We start from the raw sequence: 16627 nt of genomic DNA, 5'->3' as shown, positions 1-16627 counted from the left end.
GGGAAGTTCATAGGGATACATGCCTACCTAAAAAAGAGAAACATTTCAAATAAACAACCTAACTGTACACCTACAAGAACTCAAGGAACAACAAAGACAGCTCAGAGCAAGTAGGAGGAAGGAAATAATCAAGATCAGAGCAGAATTAAGTGACATAGAGACAAAAAGCACAGTTCTAAGCATCAATAAATCCAGGAGCTGGTTCTTTGAAAAGATAAACAAAATTGACAAACCTTTAAGCAGACTCATCAGGAAAAAAAAGAGAGGCCCCAAATAAACACAATCAGAAATGAAAGAGGAGAGATTACAATGGATACCACAGAAATACAAAGGATTGTAAGAAGTTACTACAAAGAACTCTATGCTAAGAAATTTGAAAACCTAGGTGAAATGGACACATTTCTAGAAAAATATAATCTTCCACAACTGAATGAAGAAGAAGCAGAAAGCCTGAACAGACCAATAACAGCAGATGAAATTGAAGCAGTAATCAAAAACTCCCAACACATAAAAGCCTTGGACCAGACAGTTTCACAGAAGAATTTTACAAAGCATTTAAGGATGAGCTAACCCCTATCCTTCACAGTTTATTCCAAAAAATCCAAGAATATGGAAGACTCCCAAACTGTTTTTATGAAGCCTGCATCATCCTAATCCCAAAACTGGATAAAAACATAACAAAGAAAGAAAATTTCAGGCCAATATTGTTGATGAAGATAGATGCCAAAATCCTCAACAAAATATTGGCAAACCACACCCGGCAATACCTTAGAAAGATCATACACCATGACCAATTGGGATCATTCCAGAAATTCAAGGATGGTACACTATATGCAAATCAATAAATGTAATACATCACATAAACAAAAGGAAAGACAAAAATCACATGATTATATCAATAGATGCAGAAAAAGCATTTGATAAGGTACAGCACCCATTTATGAAAAAGACACTCAGCAAAGTGGGAATAGAGGGAGCATTCCTCAACATAATAAATGCCATATATGAGAGACCTGCCATGAACATCTTACTCAATGGGCAAAAACTAAAAGCTTTCTTGCTCAGGTCAGAGACAAGGCAAAGTTGTCCACTTTCACCACTTCTATTCAACACAGTATTGGAAGTCCTTCCTACAGCAATGGGACAAGAAGAGATAAAAGGCATCCAAATAGGAAAGAAGGAAGCAAAACTGTCATTGTTTGCAGGTGACATCATAGTGTACATAAATCCTACAGATTCTACAAAAAAATACTCTACCTAATAAGGGAATTTGGCAAAACAGTGGGATACAAAGTGAATATTCAGAAATCAAAGTCATTGTTGTACACCAACAATGAAATATCAGGAACAGAAACCATGAAAAAAATCCCATTTGATATAGCAACAAGAAAAATAAAGTACCTAGGAATAAACCTAACCAAGGAGGTGAAAGATCAGTATTCAGAAAACTACACAACACTGAAGAAAAAAATTAAGGAAGACACAAACAAATAGAAGCATGTACCATTTTCATGGATTGGAAGAATTAACATCATCAAAATGTCTATACTACCTAAAGAAATTTATAGATTCAATGCAATCCCTATTAAAGTACTAATGACATATTTCACAGACATTAAACAAACATTTCAAAAACTTATATGAAACCATAAATGACCCTGAATAACTGCATCAATTTTGGAAAAGAAGAACAAAGTAGGAGGGATCACAGTACCTGATATGAAGCTCTATTAGAAGGCTACCGAAACCAAAACAGCCTGGTACTGGAATAAGCACAGACACATAGACCAATGGAACAGAACAGAGAGCCCAGAAATAAACCCAAGTCTCTATGGTCAATTAATATTTGACAAAGGGGATAGAAGCATAAAATGGAGTAAACATAACCTCTTCAACAAATGGTGTTGGGAGATCCAGACAGCTACATGCAAGAAAGTGAAACTCGATCACCAACTTACACCATACACAAAACCAAATTCAAGGTGTATGAAAGACTTAAATATAAGTCATGACACCATTAAAGTCCTAGAGGAAACATAGGCAGGAAAATCTCAGATATTCCACACAGCAATATTTTCACCAATATGTGCCCTAGAGCAAGGGAGATAAAGGAAAGAAAAAAACAAATGGGACCTCATGAAGTCAAAAAGCTTCTGCACAGTTAAAGAAAACAGCACTAAAATGAAAAGAGAACCACCTATGTGGGAAGACATTTTCCAATGATACCTCAGGCAAGGGTTTGATCTCCAAAATGCATAGATTTTCATATAATGTGTATTCTTTCAGCCTTCTTTTTTCTGGGAAGCTCCTTGTTTGGCCTTCCATTTTGATTGAGAGCCTTGCTGGATAGAGTAGTCTTAGTTGGAGGCCTTTGGTTTTCATTACTTGGAATATTTCTTGCGATTCTCTTCTGGCTTGTGGTGTTCCTGTTGAGAAATCAGCTGCTAGCCTTATCAGAGCCCCTTTGTATGTTACTTCCTGTTTCTCCCTTGCTGCTTTTAAGGTTCTCTCTTTGTCTTAAAAATTTGGCATTTTAATTATGATACGTTTTGCAGTAGGCTTCTTTGGGTTCATCTTGATTGGGGACCTGTGTGCTTCCTGAACTTGTGTTTTGTTTCCCCTCTCCAGGTTCAGAAAGTTTTCTGTCATTATTTTTTCAAAGAAGTTTTCTATCCCTTGCTCTTCTCCTTCTGGATTCCCTATTATATGGATATTATAATGCTTCCTGTTGTCCTGTGGTTCCCTTAACCCCTCTTCATTCCTTCTGAGTATTTTTTCCGTTTCCTGCTCTTTCTCGGAATTTTTTTTACCTTGTCCTCCAGCTTGCTAATTTGATTTTCTGCTTCATTTGCCCTGCTTTGGATCCCTTCTAATGTGTTCTTCAATTCAGAAATTGTATTCTTCACTTCCTCTTGGCTCTCATTGACAGTTTCTATATCCTTTTTCATACTGGTATAGTTTGCAGTAAGTTCCTTGTAGTTTCCCTGTAGGTTTTGGTAATTCTCATTGAGCTACTTAAGCTTCCTTATAACCATTGATTTGATCTCAATATCTGATAGTTGATTTGCCTCTATTTCATTTAGTGCTGTTTGTGAGCATTCTTCCTTTCCTTTTCATTGGGGGTTGTTTCTTTGTCTTCCCATTATTTGTGGGACTCTTCTTGTTTGTTCTTGCTTCTGAAATTGATCTGTTTTTACTCCCTGAGTTTGTAGTGTGAACTTCTATGGTAGGAGACCTGTGAGATTCAGTGGTGCAGTCTCCTTGATCTCTTCAACTTGATGCTCTTGGGATGCCCTTTATGCCATTTATGTTGGCTCTCTGGATGTCATTGTGTTTTGATTGTTGTTGGGTCATTCTTTGTTGGGTCCTTCCCTCCACTGGCTGACTGAGGGTTACTCTGCCCTTCATGTCCTGTATGCTGCTGTGCAGGTGCTGTCAGAGCAAAATCACAAAGCCTAGGGAACAAACACACATCCACTAAAATAGCTCCCCCAAGCAATTCCACTATCAACAACAAATGAACCAGTACTCATAAGGGTATAAAGAGATTAAGACTATTATGAGAAAAGAGAGAATAAACTATAGTATAGAATCTAGTTACTAAGACTATTATAAGAAAAGAGAAATAAACTATAGTATAAAATCTAGTTACTTAATATGCACAAACTTGATGGACAAGAAGTTAATGTTAAAAAGCTATTCAGGAAAGAAAATATGGCAAATCATGGAGAAGATCACAGTGGATATCACCTCAGTAGTCTCTACTATTTACCACTGTTTATTCTTTCTGGATCTGCCTTTGGTGATGTCAGATGGTGACCTCATCTGACCTTAGTCAGCCTGCTCAGAGATTTCCAGGAATCTACTGTCTGTGGCTGTCTCCTTCAGTTGTTAATCTAGTCACTGTGCACTCAGCAGTAAGGCTTAAGCACCACAGAGCCAGGGCAGAGTCCCTTCTGGGGTCAGGGCTATTGTTTCCTCTCAGGCTGTTGCTGCTCAGAGGGGAGTGGTCTGCCTGAGCAGAATGGCTGCTGCTGTCTGGGAGATGACTCAGCACTAGGATCCCTAATCTACTCTTTCAGTAGCTCCCCCAAACTTTCATCCCCATCCCCAGTCTCTCCTCAGGTATCTCTAGCCCGCTCTGCCCCCACATTTGCCAGAGCCCCTGGTAAGTAGCTGCAAATGATAATTTGTGTGTTGGCCCTTTAAATGGCTCTTTTTGTCTCCAGATGTCCATCTCTGGCAGAAAGCTCTGACAAGCTTTTTGCAGCTGGTTGTTAATGTGTACTTTTTGGGCTCTGGTGCTCTAGGCTGGGAATCTTAGCTTAAGATTTAGACCCCACACTTCTCAGGGGGATCCAGCTGGCTGCTCAATTATCCCTCTGGCACCACTGCCTATGGGTGCCCAGCCAGCCTTCTTTTGTCTCTACCACATTCCTTACCCATCAGTTTCTGCTGAGGCTGGTTGTTCTGTCTGTCTGAGGTTATATGTCTTCTTTCTCCCTGTTGTTCAGTTGTTCTTTTCTGGGTGGTTTCTCCACAGTTTAGTTGTAATTCCTGATTGATGCTGGGAGGAGGTTAGCATGGCTTCCATTCACTCCTCCACCATCTTACTGTCTATGTGAATCTTATTTTAAAACAAGAAAAAAAAATTAGGAGAAAAACCTACACATTACTTTGTATAAAAATTGCACCAAAAATACACTGGCAGTGTATGTCAATGTGCACTTATTCATGCCATTGGCACATCCATAATAATTATGTGAGAGCAGAAGCAGTGTCCACCCATTTATCCAACTTTTCTTCCTTTATTTACTCTCTGAACATGTACTGCCATTTTCCTGTGCCAGACCCTTGTGGAGGAGCCATGGGGCCATTAGAAGCACAGTAGCCTCTTCCTGCCTGTCTCTCTGGAACTCAGGGATCCATAGGACATGTGACAAGAGCACAAATAAGTGCTCCTGGACAGGTAACAGCACAAAGAAGAGTTGGAGGTGAGATTTTAGAGGGGGCACACTGTGTCCACCTGTGGAGGTTGGAAGGACATTGGGGCAAGATGACCAATGAGGTTGGATTCAAAGAAGAGGAAGGAGCAGGTTCATAGAGAAAGAGAGAGGGCGTCACCATCCCAGGTGGTGACCATGTGTGCAGGTACAGGGAGGCAGGAGAATGTTTTTTACTTCATTTATTTATTTTAGTGAGAGAGGGAGAGAGATCAATATGAGATAGAAACATCGATTAGTTGCCCCTTGCACACTCCCCAACCAGAGATGGAACCCTCAATATAGGAATGAGTGCTAATGAGGAATTGAACTGGTGACCTTTTGCTTTTTAAGACAATGCCAGTCCATCTGAACAACACCAGTCAGGGCCAAGTTCAAGTCATGATGGACCAAGAGTCTTGAGGGTACAGTGTGTGTGGACTTGGGATGACAAGGAGCAGGGGAGCAGGAGGTCATGGGGAAGGTGAGATGACACAGATGGTGGATTTTCTGAAGAGCTGATGTTTTTTTGGCGTCTTTCCTCCAGAGCCTCAGTTAAAAGAGGGCAGGGGGCTCAGGACACTGGGGAGGGGCTGAGAAGTGACCCCCACCAGGTACCCACCGCTGTGGTTGGTACTTCCTTGCTCATATTTCTGTAGACAGCATCTGGCCCCACATTTTGTTTTCTTTGGTTCCTACTTGCACTTCCAAAAAGGAAGAAAGGCTGGGAGCTGTCCTAGGTCCCTGAGTTCCAGGGGCAGAGTGAGGACAGCCCAGAATGTTCCTGGCTGGACAGGGGCCCTGTGACTCTCATCCTTCCCTGTCAGTAGGGTCCCCACCACAGCTCCTCTCTCCCAGGAAGCAGGGATGGGGGTCGGGATGACTCAGACAGAAGACTTCCCTGTGTGCCCTGGGGAAGAATGGACCCGGAGTTTCAGGTGAATTTCTGCTAAGAGAAAATTCCCATAAGCAGGAAAACAGCCAATGAGGGAAGGGTCCTTGTTATGCAGATCCATGCCTGGTGACCACAGGAGGGTCACAGAGTGTCCACTTTTCATGGAAGCCCCTCCTCCCTCAGGGGAAGGCCACAAGGCCTGGACATCAATGTTAATATTTATAAGTCTCCTAAATGGGGGAAGAGGCACTACACTTGCCCCCTCCCCTCAGAGACCTTTAGGAAATGTCTCTGTGCTTGGAGAGTGTTTTGGCTCCATCAGGGACTTGGTGGGCCTTCCAGAACATGGTGAGGGGTGAGAGGTAGTGAACGTGGGGAAGGCTCAGGACTCTCGACATAACAAGGAATTGCTCAGTAAATGCCAATGTCAGCTTCTGAGAAGAAGTGAATCAATTATTTTTCTTTATGCCCCATATCCTGAATGGACGAAGGATGTATTTTTGTACTTGTTTGTCTTCTGCCCCCACCCCTGTCAGAAAGGGGCTCTGTGAGAGCAGGGGCTGCCATATGCACAGCTGAGGTCTCTGTCTCCGTCACCAGGAGCAGCTACAGGCCTGATGCTCAGACAGCGTTTCCAGGTGGAAAGGGCCACACAGGAGAGTGTCCCAGGGCCTCTCACCTGCTTTCTGATCTGTAGTTATTATTCTGTCCTTATTTAAATGATATCGTGCTACAAAGAAGCTCTGTCTCTAATTTTCTCATTCATCCTCATCATCTTTTGCACTTGGCCTTACCGAGTATGTGGATTACTTCAGTGGTTCTCACCTGTATGGATTCTTCTCACCAGTGATGTCGGGCAGTGTCCACAGATGTGTTTGGTTGTCAGGACTGTGGGTGACCTGTTGATGTCTCCTGGACAGAGGCCAGGGATGTGGTCCAAAGCTGAAATTCCTTCTGCAGATCAAAGTCTTGCTCTGTGAGTTTAAATGAGAGACAATGTCACACTCTGTATGATAACAAAGGAGGAGCTTCTTAACAGTTGATGAGAACAAATCTGTATATTTAACCTGGGCAATGAAGGCAGGTAGGGAAGATGAGCCTTCCTGGCAAGTCTGCACCCTGGGGAGAAGGCAGGGGGGACTCAGCAGACAGGGGGAGGGCAAGGGTTTGATAGGAGCAACGTGTCCCCAGTGTGGAGGGTAGTTCATGCACAAAGGGGTCGTGCCTAGGCACCTCCAGGGATTTCACAGAAGCCTTGGGCCCCCAGCTTCTAGGCAGATGGTCCAGGAGCCCCATGGTGACCACCACCTCACTGGTGGCTGGGGCAGGAGCCTGGGAGTGCTCGCTTTACAGGAGTGAGAAAGTCCAAGGCAGTTCAGGTCTGAGCTGGGGTGGGGGTGACAGGGACACAGGCCACTTCTGGGTGTGGTGCCCTTGGGGTGGGCAAAGGTGGGGACTGAGGTGTTGAGAGGTGTGGGAGGGCAGGGTTGGAGGTGCTGCAGCTGTGACTGGATGGGATTACAAGAGCCCCCAATCTTCTGTTGGGGACCCGAGTGGATTCCATATGGGAGGGGCAGAGTGTCCACAGGAAGTGCAGAGCCGGATGCTGGGCAGCTGAGATCTCGTGATTCCAAACAAACGCTTCTGCTTGGTGGGCTCCACAGGGAAGGACTGGGGTCTGGGACCCTGGCAGCCCTGTCAGTGGGAGCTGGTGGAGGTGGCCCATGTTGACCCATGACCCATCTCACTCAGGGCAATGAGATGAGGGCCCAGCAGGGTGAAGGCAGCTGGGACCTGAGTGTCCTGAGGTTCCTGGAGGGGACCCAGCAGGTGAGTGTCTTTGGTGGAAAATGCCCCCCACTCCCATGTCCCCTGCTGCAGACTCAGGTCAGGCCTGAGCACTAGAGTGGAGTTCTCAGCCAGCTGAGGGTCTGGGCCCTGGGCTGGTGCATCTGGGAAGCAGGTGGTCAGAGGTGAGGACTGCAGGTGTCAGGTTGTGTCTCCTCCTCCCACACAGGAGTCAAGGCTTCTGCTCAGAGGCCACCTGGACTCAAGGAAGGGATCCCCCCATTTCTTATCTGGGGCTTCACAGGAATGACCCCCACCCTACCCCACCGCCTGCCCTCACTGTGGGGCTCTGGAAGCAGAGGGGTCCTCCTCAAACATCAGGCTCCTTCTCACTGCCTAAGGGCTCAGCTCGGTTTCCCTGGCCCTGAGGTGTGGGTGCTGCTCTGATTGTGGGGCCTGCAGACCTGGGCTCCTGCTCAGCAATACCAAGAGGCCCTCTACGCTCAGTAAAGTGATGGCGATTTTACGTGGACTCTCCTACAATTTAATCTTTATTAGGTTCACACAAATCATCTTCTGTGAACACTGATGTGATTTCTTGTTGTGTGTTTCTGTCACTCATCCCTGTGCTCAGAGTCACGTGTCCCCCAGAGCTGGGAAGTACTGACTACTGTGGAAAAAGGCAGGTGTCCAAATGCTGCTGGTAATGACGATGGCACTTGAGATGCAGGTGTGTTCAAGGTAGGTGAAGGCAACTGTTTTTGAGAACTTTCCCCTCAAAATCATGTGCAGAAGGCACCTCCTGGACCTGTCACATGGTGGGATGGATGAAGGACAGAAATGGAGGTCAGTAACTTAAATGTCACAGCCAAGAGTGGACAACAGGGTCTGCCCAGAGTCGAGAATGGACGGATGACTGGTGAGGACAAGACACTGACACCCCAGTCCCTTACCTGAGGGGGCATCAAAGGTCCTGTGGTTCAGAGGGCCCAGGGGTGGAGGCGGAGTGCTGTCAGTCCACAGGTGTGGGAATCGAACCCGACACTGTCTAGTCACCAACTGAGTCCATTTTGGGTGTTTCTATGTAAGGTCTGATGCCATGATGTATGACTCTGAAAATATAGAGAAGCTTCTGTGATGTGATAGCCCTTTTTTAAAAAAAGGTTTAATATATTTTTTTAGATAGAGGGGAAGACATGGAAGAAAGAGAGGGAGAGAAATATCCATGTGTGAGAAAATCAATGATCAGCTGCCCCTCACATGCCCCTGACTGGGGACCTGGCCTATAACCCAGGCCTGTGTCTTGACAGGGAATCGAACCAGCGACCCCTCAGTTCACAAGCTGCTGCTCAACCCACTGGGCCACACCAGCCAGGGTGAGAAATATTGTTTTTAATAACATAGTTCTTCCAGATTACAGTGGGAACCCTGCATTCACTGCATTCACTCCTGCTAAGATGGTAAGGACATCAGAGTAGACGGTGTAATGACGCTGCATGTGCATCTGCCATGTGTCTCCTCTCCCCCATGTCTGCAGAATCCCCCTCATCTGCCTGCAGCACAGCCCAGTGCTGTCACTCTGATCGAGGTCACACCTGTGATCACCCCAGTCCTGCAGCTGCTGAGCCGCAGGCAGATGTCAATTATCACCTCTAAATGTACCTGCAACTGACAGATGGACTTCTGGTGGATCAAAGTTAATTTTTCTTACATTGTGAAGAAGTCTGTTTCTCCCTTCTTCACTCACAGGAGGTGCAGGGTGTGGTTTGGTCAGTTGATGTTGGAGATGAGTGCAGGTCAGTGGTTCTCACCCAGGGGCGATGGTCCCACCTTTTCTCCCCTTTCCCAGGACACACAGTGATGTCAGAGGAAATGCCCTTCACACTCGGGGTGGGGGGTGGAGAGTTCCACTGGCATCTAGTGGGCAGAGGCCTTGGGATGGTGCTAATCATCCCACAGCACCTAGCCCAGCCTCCAACCAGAATCACCAGCTCCAAAGGTCCCTTTTGAGGAGACAGAGAGCCCTGCTGGGTGCCCTGCCCCCAGCGTTCCCAGGAGGCCTCCCTGGTCCTGCTGTTCTCAGTTCTCCTGACCTTGCTCTCCTCCAGTCCCCCTCCTCTTGCATCTTCAGTTCCAGTCCTTCTGACCCTGAATGTGTCCTTTGTCCAAGGTCAGCCCTAACCCCTCAACAACAATCCCTTCCATTTACTCCTCTTCTAGGAGGAATCATCCACTAGAGGGCGCTGAGATCCTGCACCATTTCCATTACCTGAGAGAAACAAATGCAAGTGTTTTTACAGCTACAAACCCCACCCTCAAATACTGTTTAGATTTTGCTCAGGGTGGAACCCAGAACCAACTCCAGGACCCCAGTCACTGGGGAGAGGGGTGAACAGTGGAGGCTAGACACTCAAGGTCCTGATGCCCCACCCTGTATGTGGGCTCTGGGGGAGGTGACAGTGAGTCCATGGCCTTAGAGGATTGTTCACCCCCTTACCTGTGCCTGCCCTCCCCACAGTAGATTACACAGCTGCTCCCTTGCTCTGAGACCTAATGGTTCACCCACTAGAGAGAAGCCTGTCCACCCCTCCCTGATTTGTCTCCAGATAAGCTTCAGGTTTGGGTCAGTTCTGGCCAGCCAATAGACACTCAGAGTTTCCTTGTTTGCCCCAAATGGCCACAAGAACAGTGTCTCATTGTGGCCCCTTCATCTCAGATTCCCCCTAGAACAGGCCCAGCACCAGCTCCTCCTGTCTTTGGTCTGAGGTCTGAGCAGTTAGCCTGGTCCTCTCATCAGGGAGCTGTCCTCCCTGAGGCCCAGGTCTTCTCTGGACACTCTGACCCCAAGCCGGGCTCAGTCACCAGCCTGACTGTGGCTCTGCCCCTGCCCTTGAACTGTCTCCATGGGTTAGTCTTGTAGGAGGTGGAGGTCTAGAGGCTGGGAGTCCAGGGGTTGAGCACAGACAGCTCCCTCCCTCCTGACCAGGGTGTCGAGTCAGGGACTCTGCAGGGCATCTGGGGCAGGGGCTGCAGCATTGTGGGCCCCTCCTCAGGCCAAGGAGCTCCCCTCTTCTTGGCTGTCATGGGTGTCTGCTTTGTCCCAGTGTGAGTGGGTGTGGAGTGCCGTCACAGGGCCATTTTTCCTCTCTTGTCATCACTATACGTCATTTTCTAGTGAACCTGTAAATGTGGTAAAAGGCAATAGTGGGTTTGTGACTCATAAACCCATTTTGCATTCTCTCCTGGTCTGGTGCTGACATGAAGGTTATGCTGCCTCATTAAAGTCATTAATGAGTGTTCTGTTCTTTTCCTTTTCCTTTTCTCTGGGAAACTCATCTTAGTTTGAAGTGAGCTCTCCTTTGATTGCAGGGAGGGATACTTCTGTAAAGAGCAGCACAGGGTCTGAGACATGGGTCTCACTATCTGTGTCCTGTGCAGCCTGAATTCCAATGACTCTGTATTTAGTTTCCAGTCTCTGAAGAGACTTCAGATCATTCATTCATTCCTTCATTCACTCCTCGCTCTTACATGAAAGAGGAAGTGAGTGCCAGTCCCTGAGCCGGTTGCAGGTGTGGAGTGAGGAGTGAGAGGCAAAGTCCTTCCCTTCACATCCAGTGGGAGTGACACCAACACATCAGGAAGTAATAAATGATTTCAAGTCCAGGGCAGGGAGGTGTGTATTGGCTACCTGAGGGGGAGACCTGGGCATTCCCAGCACTGACTGCTTGTTACTGTGGGTTTTCTGGTTCTGAAGTAAAAACACATCAATCCTGCATTTCCTTCACTCCTCAGGCCAGAATCTTTACCTCTGCCCTGAGGAAGCCTAATAAGAATGGATCTGAGCCAGTGGTTAGTCTGTGGGTCCCCTATGAGGCCCCTGGGGTGGAGAAGGGAAGGAGTTGTGGCTGCAGACAGACCCCCAGGGACTCAGAGCAGCTGCTGCTCATGGTCTGTTGGGGCTGGACTGAGACTGATCTCTCTCTGCTGAGTTCCTCCCATCAGACTGGCCCTTCTCTCTATGGTGAGTGTCTGCAGGGCTGGAATCAGGGAGGGGAGCTCTGATCTTAGGAAGTTTGTCTCCACTGTGTGTGTCCTGCACTAAATGCTCAACCCTAGCCTGGGATGTGACTGGGAGTGGGATGGAGGCAGAGTCCAGGACTGTCAGTCCTGTGTGTGAAGTAGAATTTCCCCCACCCGACACCCAGAGGTCACAGAGCAGTCACTCACAGTACATGCGGTGCTGTCCAGTTCCTTCTTTACTCTGTAAACTTTTTTTTTTTATTTGTATGGTGTATTGTCCTGCGTTCTTCAGGGTGATGGTCTGGAACAGCAGGGACCTAGTGAAGTACATTGTCTCTCAATGGCTGTTTATGGGTCTGGGTGTAATTTCTTGAGTGTCTCTACACATGATAAAACAGAATGGTTGTCACACATAGTTTCCCTCTGTACCAGGCATAGCTTGCAAGATTCTCAGGCCAACCGTGAAGGAGAAGCACACTCTCCCCTCAGCAGCATTGGGCACCACTGACTCAATAGTGAGTTGGGCAGTGGGACACAGGTTATAGAAGGTTAACAGTGAGAGTAGGAGGGAAGAGAAAATGATCAATATTTGGATCTATGTATTGGGAATGAAAGTTGAGGCCCTGGATCCTGAGCAAGTCTTTTCATTTCATCCTTGTTTTGTGTGTGTGTGAGTGTGTCTCCCATGGTCAAGGTCAGCAGCATGGCCACCATTACTTCAGCGCCTCCAAACCCATTGCTTCCTCTGATTCAAATACTTTTCCCCAGGTGTCTGCCTGGCTCCTCGCTCACTGCCCTCAGACCCCTGCTGACACTCAGGGGTGGCTTTGGGAAACTTCTCTCTTGACCAGTTTCTCTGGCGAACCTGCGCCTTCACCTTCTGACCTGTGCTGGCACTTTAGCTTTGGTGGCACTTGTGGGTACCCGACATCACATCCAGATATTTCCTTGTTTGTCTCCTCCCCACGGAACGTGAGCTGCATGCAGGCAGAGGCTTGTGATGACCCTGTTGCACCCGCAGTGCCTGTGACAGGCTGCAAGCACCCGTGGGGGAAAGAAGGAGTGGTCACAGGGTCCTGAATGACCCTCCTGGGGTGTATCTGGTTATTTCTGAGGTTGGTGGTATAAAAAAGTTTCCTGTCTCTGGTTAAGTTTTTCTTAACCAGATCGGTGGTATCACACTGATATAAATTGTTATTTTTATTATATGTTTTAAGAAATTTTGCTCAGTGATGAAGAACTTGTAAAACTCTCTGTAATCAAGGATTTCCTGCCCCTCACACTTCCAGATCATGAGATTTCCCTGTTGCTGAGCCCCCTCCCCATCCTACTGTGCTCCCCTGTCCTCTCCCCTCAGGTCTCAACAGGAGCCCTGTGTCCCCTCTCAGAGCAATGTCCTCCCCAGGGGACCCAGTCAGTCTCTGTCCCCATCCTCCCATACACACCCAGGGATTGGCCCTGCTTACTGGTCAGCAGGAGCCCCTGCCAGGGGACGTGCCCTCTGTGGGCAGGGGCTGAGGGGGACTCCATGGTGTCTGCTGCCTGCTCTGTCCCTCTGTCTGTGACAGGAGCTTGGATTCCAGAGATGCTCAGGAGCCCCACTGTTTCCACGGGTCAGAGATGCTGTCCCTCCTCCCTGTGGGTAGATCTTCCAGGGAAGGAAAACCCAGGCAGTCAGTAAACTGGGGGGTGAGGGACTGTGCCCAGTACCTCCTTCTCCTTCCCCCAGTTCTGCCTCTCCTCTCTCCTCCTTCCTGTTGCCCACATTCATTGACAAGGTTGATGGGGACCCATATCCTGAGAGACTGTGTCTCACTCATCCTGGTGTTGGCCTCTGTTGTGTCCTGGATTTGCACAACACAGAGAGCCGCAGATTCCCCAAAACGCAAGTGACTATATTGGCTTGTGACACAGAAACCCAGCTGGGCACTGGGTCTTCCCTGTCTTCTCTAATGCTCTGGGGACACTGGGTTTCCCCTCAGCAGGAAGGTCACAGAGATGACACTGGGGAGAGAAGGGGTCAGGTGGGTGAGGACTGGGGAGAGGGACCCCCTCCTATCTCCCTGGGGCTCTAGCCTAGGCTTAGCTTCCAGGGAGAGAAAGTCAGGACCTGGGGGTCCCAGCAGGACTAGTCCCTAGAGGCGTGAAGTGTGACTCTGTGTGTCCTGGGAGAAGAGGCCATGGGGGTGGATCAGCTGGGTTGTGGGACACTGGTCCTGACTCCCTCTGCAGTCAGGGGGCTCAGTCCTGCCTGGTGCTGACATCACCTTGGATCTGGGTCAGGGGTTCTGGGCCTGGTCAGGACCCTGTGTGAGAAGAGCAGGTGGTGACAGGACAGCCCACAGTGGGAAGTGGAGCTGCTCATAGCTGAGAGGTGTGGGTGGGTGTGGGCACTGTCCTGGTCCTGAAGGAGCTCTTCCCTCACACCTGTGCACACCTGTCCTCCTGACTTCCTGAGGGTCCAGGACGCAGGTCCTCAGGAGAACCCTCAATTGTGCCAGTGTCCATGTATCTTTCAGTGTCCTGTCTATCTAGTGTTCAGTTTCTGCTTCATTGATGTGCTTCTGTCCCTGTGAGCACTCCCTGAGCATTTCCTCTGGGTCATCACTGGGCTTGGCCTGGGGACACCACAGAGACAGGCCTGGGTGAGTCGGATCCTTGGAGCAGGGAGCCAGGCACTTAGTCAGCAGCTACAGGAGGGACTAGTGAGTGATAATCGTGAGGGAGAGAGAAGGGCAGCACCTAGTGTGGTGGGAGCATATGAAGACTCTTTTGGGAGCATTCCCTCTGTGTTGTAGGCAAGACAGTGGCCTGACCCTCAGGGGCAGGAGGATTCCCTGAGGCTGGAGCATGGCCAGCCTCTGAGAGGTCACCCCTGAGTGCAGCAGTCGGCTGTGTGTGGGCAGTGCCAAGAACTGATGTGCAGTCACTTACAATAGGGTCATGATTCATAAACTGGAGCAGAGTCAGGTTTTCCCTGTGATAACATCCCCCTTGTTGTGTCTTTCTCCTGTGGAATAGGAACAAGTCTCTTCTCATGGCATCCACCCTGCTGCAGCCCCAGGGAGCAGCATCCCGAGACCCTACCTGTGGTGCTGAGGACCAGCAACCAGGGCTTGTGCACTGGGATCTGGGAGCTGTGTCTGCTTTGTTTTCATTATTTACAAGGAGCTTTACTGACAGGAGGAGGTGGAGGGGCAGCTGGACCTGTGGAGGGGCCATTGTCTCCTTCCCTTGTGGGCAGGAGGGTGTTGTGGATGTCAGTGCAGGAACTGACCCACAGTCAGCAGGACCAAGTCCAGGCTGCCCACAGGCAGTTCATGGTGGAGGAAGATGATGGACTCAGTGTGGAGAGGGGTGGTAGACAGAACAGGGGCCCCTAAAGTCCATATCTTTGTCCTTAGAATTTGTGAATAAGTCACCTGACAGAAAAAACTTAAAGATGAGAGATTATGTGATTTGAGAGTATTTGATTAACCTTTGGGCGTATGGGAATCACAAGGTCCTGTCCTTATAAGGCACAGAGTGGGCAGGAGAGGCAGAGACCCAGAAGGAGGTGTGGTGGGGGCAGCAGAGTGCAGGGGCTTCAAGATGCTGCACTGCAGGCTCTGAAGATGGAGGCGGGGCCACAAGCCAGGGGATCAGGTGCCTCTAACAGTTTCAAAAGGTGAGGACACCAGGGAGACCCTCCAGAAGGAATGAGCCGAGTCCACACTGTGAGTTGTGCTGTGTGACTCCAGGAAATGTGTGGTGATTGGCTGCAGCAGCTGCAGGAAACCTGCAAGAGGCGTCGCCTTGTCTAACTCAAGTGCATTGTCTAACCTCGTGTGCATTGGGACAGGGAGGGGGTCAGAGGTGAGTCGTGATGTCAACCTGTGACAGTTTGTTACTCTTTCTCATCCCATGACAGACGATGCTCGGGCAACAGGAATGTCCTGCTGACCTCTGATTCTGTGTCTCCGTGTTGAACCAGCTTTGTTGTGTGAACATGGGCACCCTGACCCCAGTGGACCTGCATGGGAACAGCACCCATCCTGGGCCCTTAGGGAAGGTATGAGAGCTTCAGGCCCAGGTGTGCAGAGGGGGCTGCAGGTGAGGCTTGTGTGGGAGGAGCTGGGCCAGGTGCAGGAGGAGACACTTGGTCCCATCTCCATGGGATCCTGGGTGAGAGTTTGTTGGTGGATGCTCAGTTGTGGAAAGGACGCTGTGTCAGTGAGATCCAGGTGCAGTAGGAGAGAGGGGACTGATGGGAAGTGGGGGCTGAAGTCATGGACAGGCCAAGGAGGGGCTGCTCAGGACAGGAGTCCTGGGTCTTCCCCACCTTGGTTACTCGGACAGCCTCTGTCTGTGTCCCCCAGGTATTAAGATGACCTGAGGACTAGCCTTTGGGTCAAAGCACAAAGTCATGGACAGAGCCCAGCTCCCTGGATCCTGGATTTGGGGATCGACAACTTTGTTTGTGGAGGCCACCCTGGTCCAGGTGAGGGAAAAGGAGGAGCACAGGACACTTGGACACTCAGAAGGGGCTCCACTCAGGAATATGGCCTCACTGTGGGTACAGGCAATGACCTCACAGGAGGATCCTTGCTCATCTTTGTGAGAACACGAGATGACCCCTGTTGGGTGACCCTGAGACACAGGGCACCTGTACAAAGGGCCAAACCCTGGGGAGTGTCCATGGCCTGGTGTCCAGGGTTGTGTGAAGACAGCCCAGGGCTCTTGGTTGCTTCAACTCCTCTTAATTCTGCAGTTGCTTTATTTTTATTTTATATTTACTGATTGGTGTGTGTGAGTGAAAGAGAGAGAGAGAGATAGGAAATAAGAGAGAGGAAAACATTGGTTGGTTGATCTGCCCATGCATGTGCTCACTGGTTTGATTCCTGCATGTTCTGCACCAGAGAGGGACCTGGTCAACCTGGCACAAGAGGAAGAGGCTACAACC

This window comes from Phyllostomus discolor, chromosome 12, assembly GCF_004126475.2.
Source record: "Phyllostomus discolor isolate MPI-MPIP mPhyDis1 chromosome 12, mPhyDis1.pri.v3, whole genome shotgun sequence".
Classification (NCBI taxonomy): domain Eukaryota; kingdom Metazoa; phylum Chordata; class Mammalia; order Chiroptera; family Phyllostomidae; genus Phyllostomus; species Phyllostomus discolor.
The sequence above is the reverse complement of the archived record's forward strand: the minus strand, read 5'-3'. Positions refer to the sequence as shown.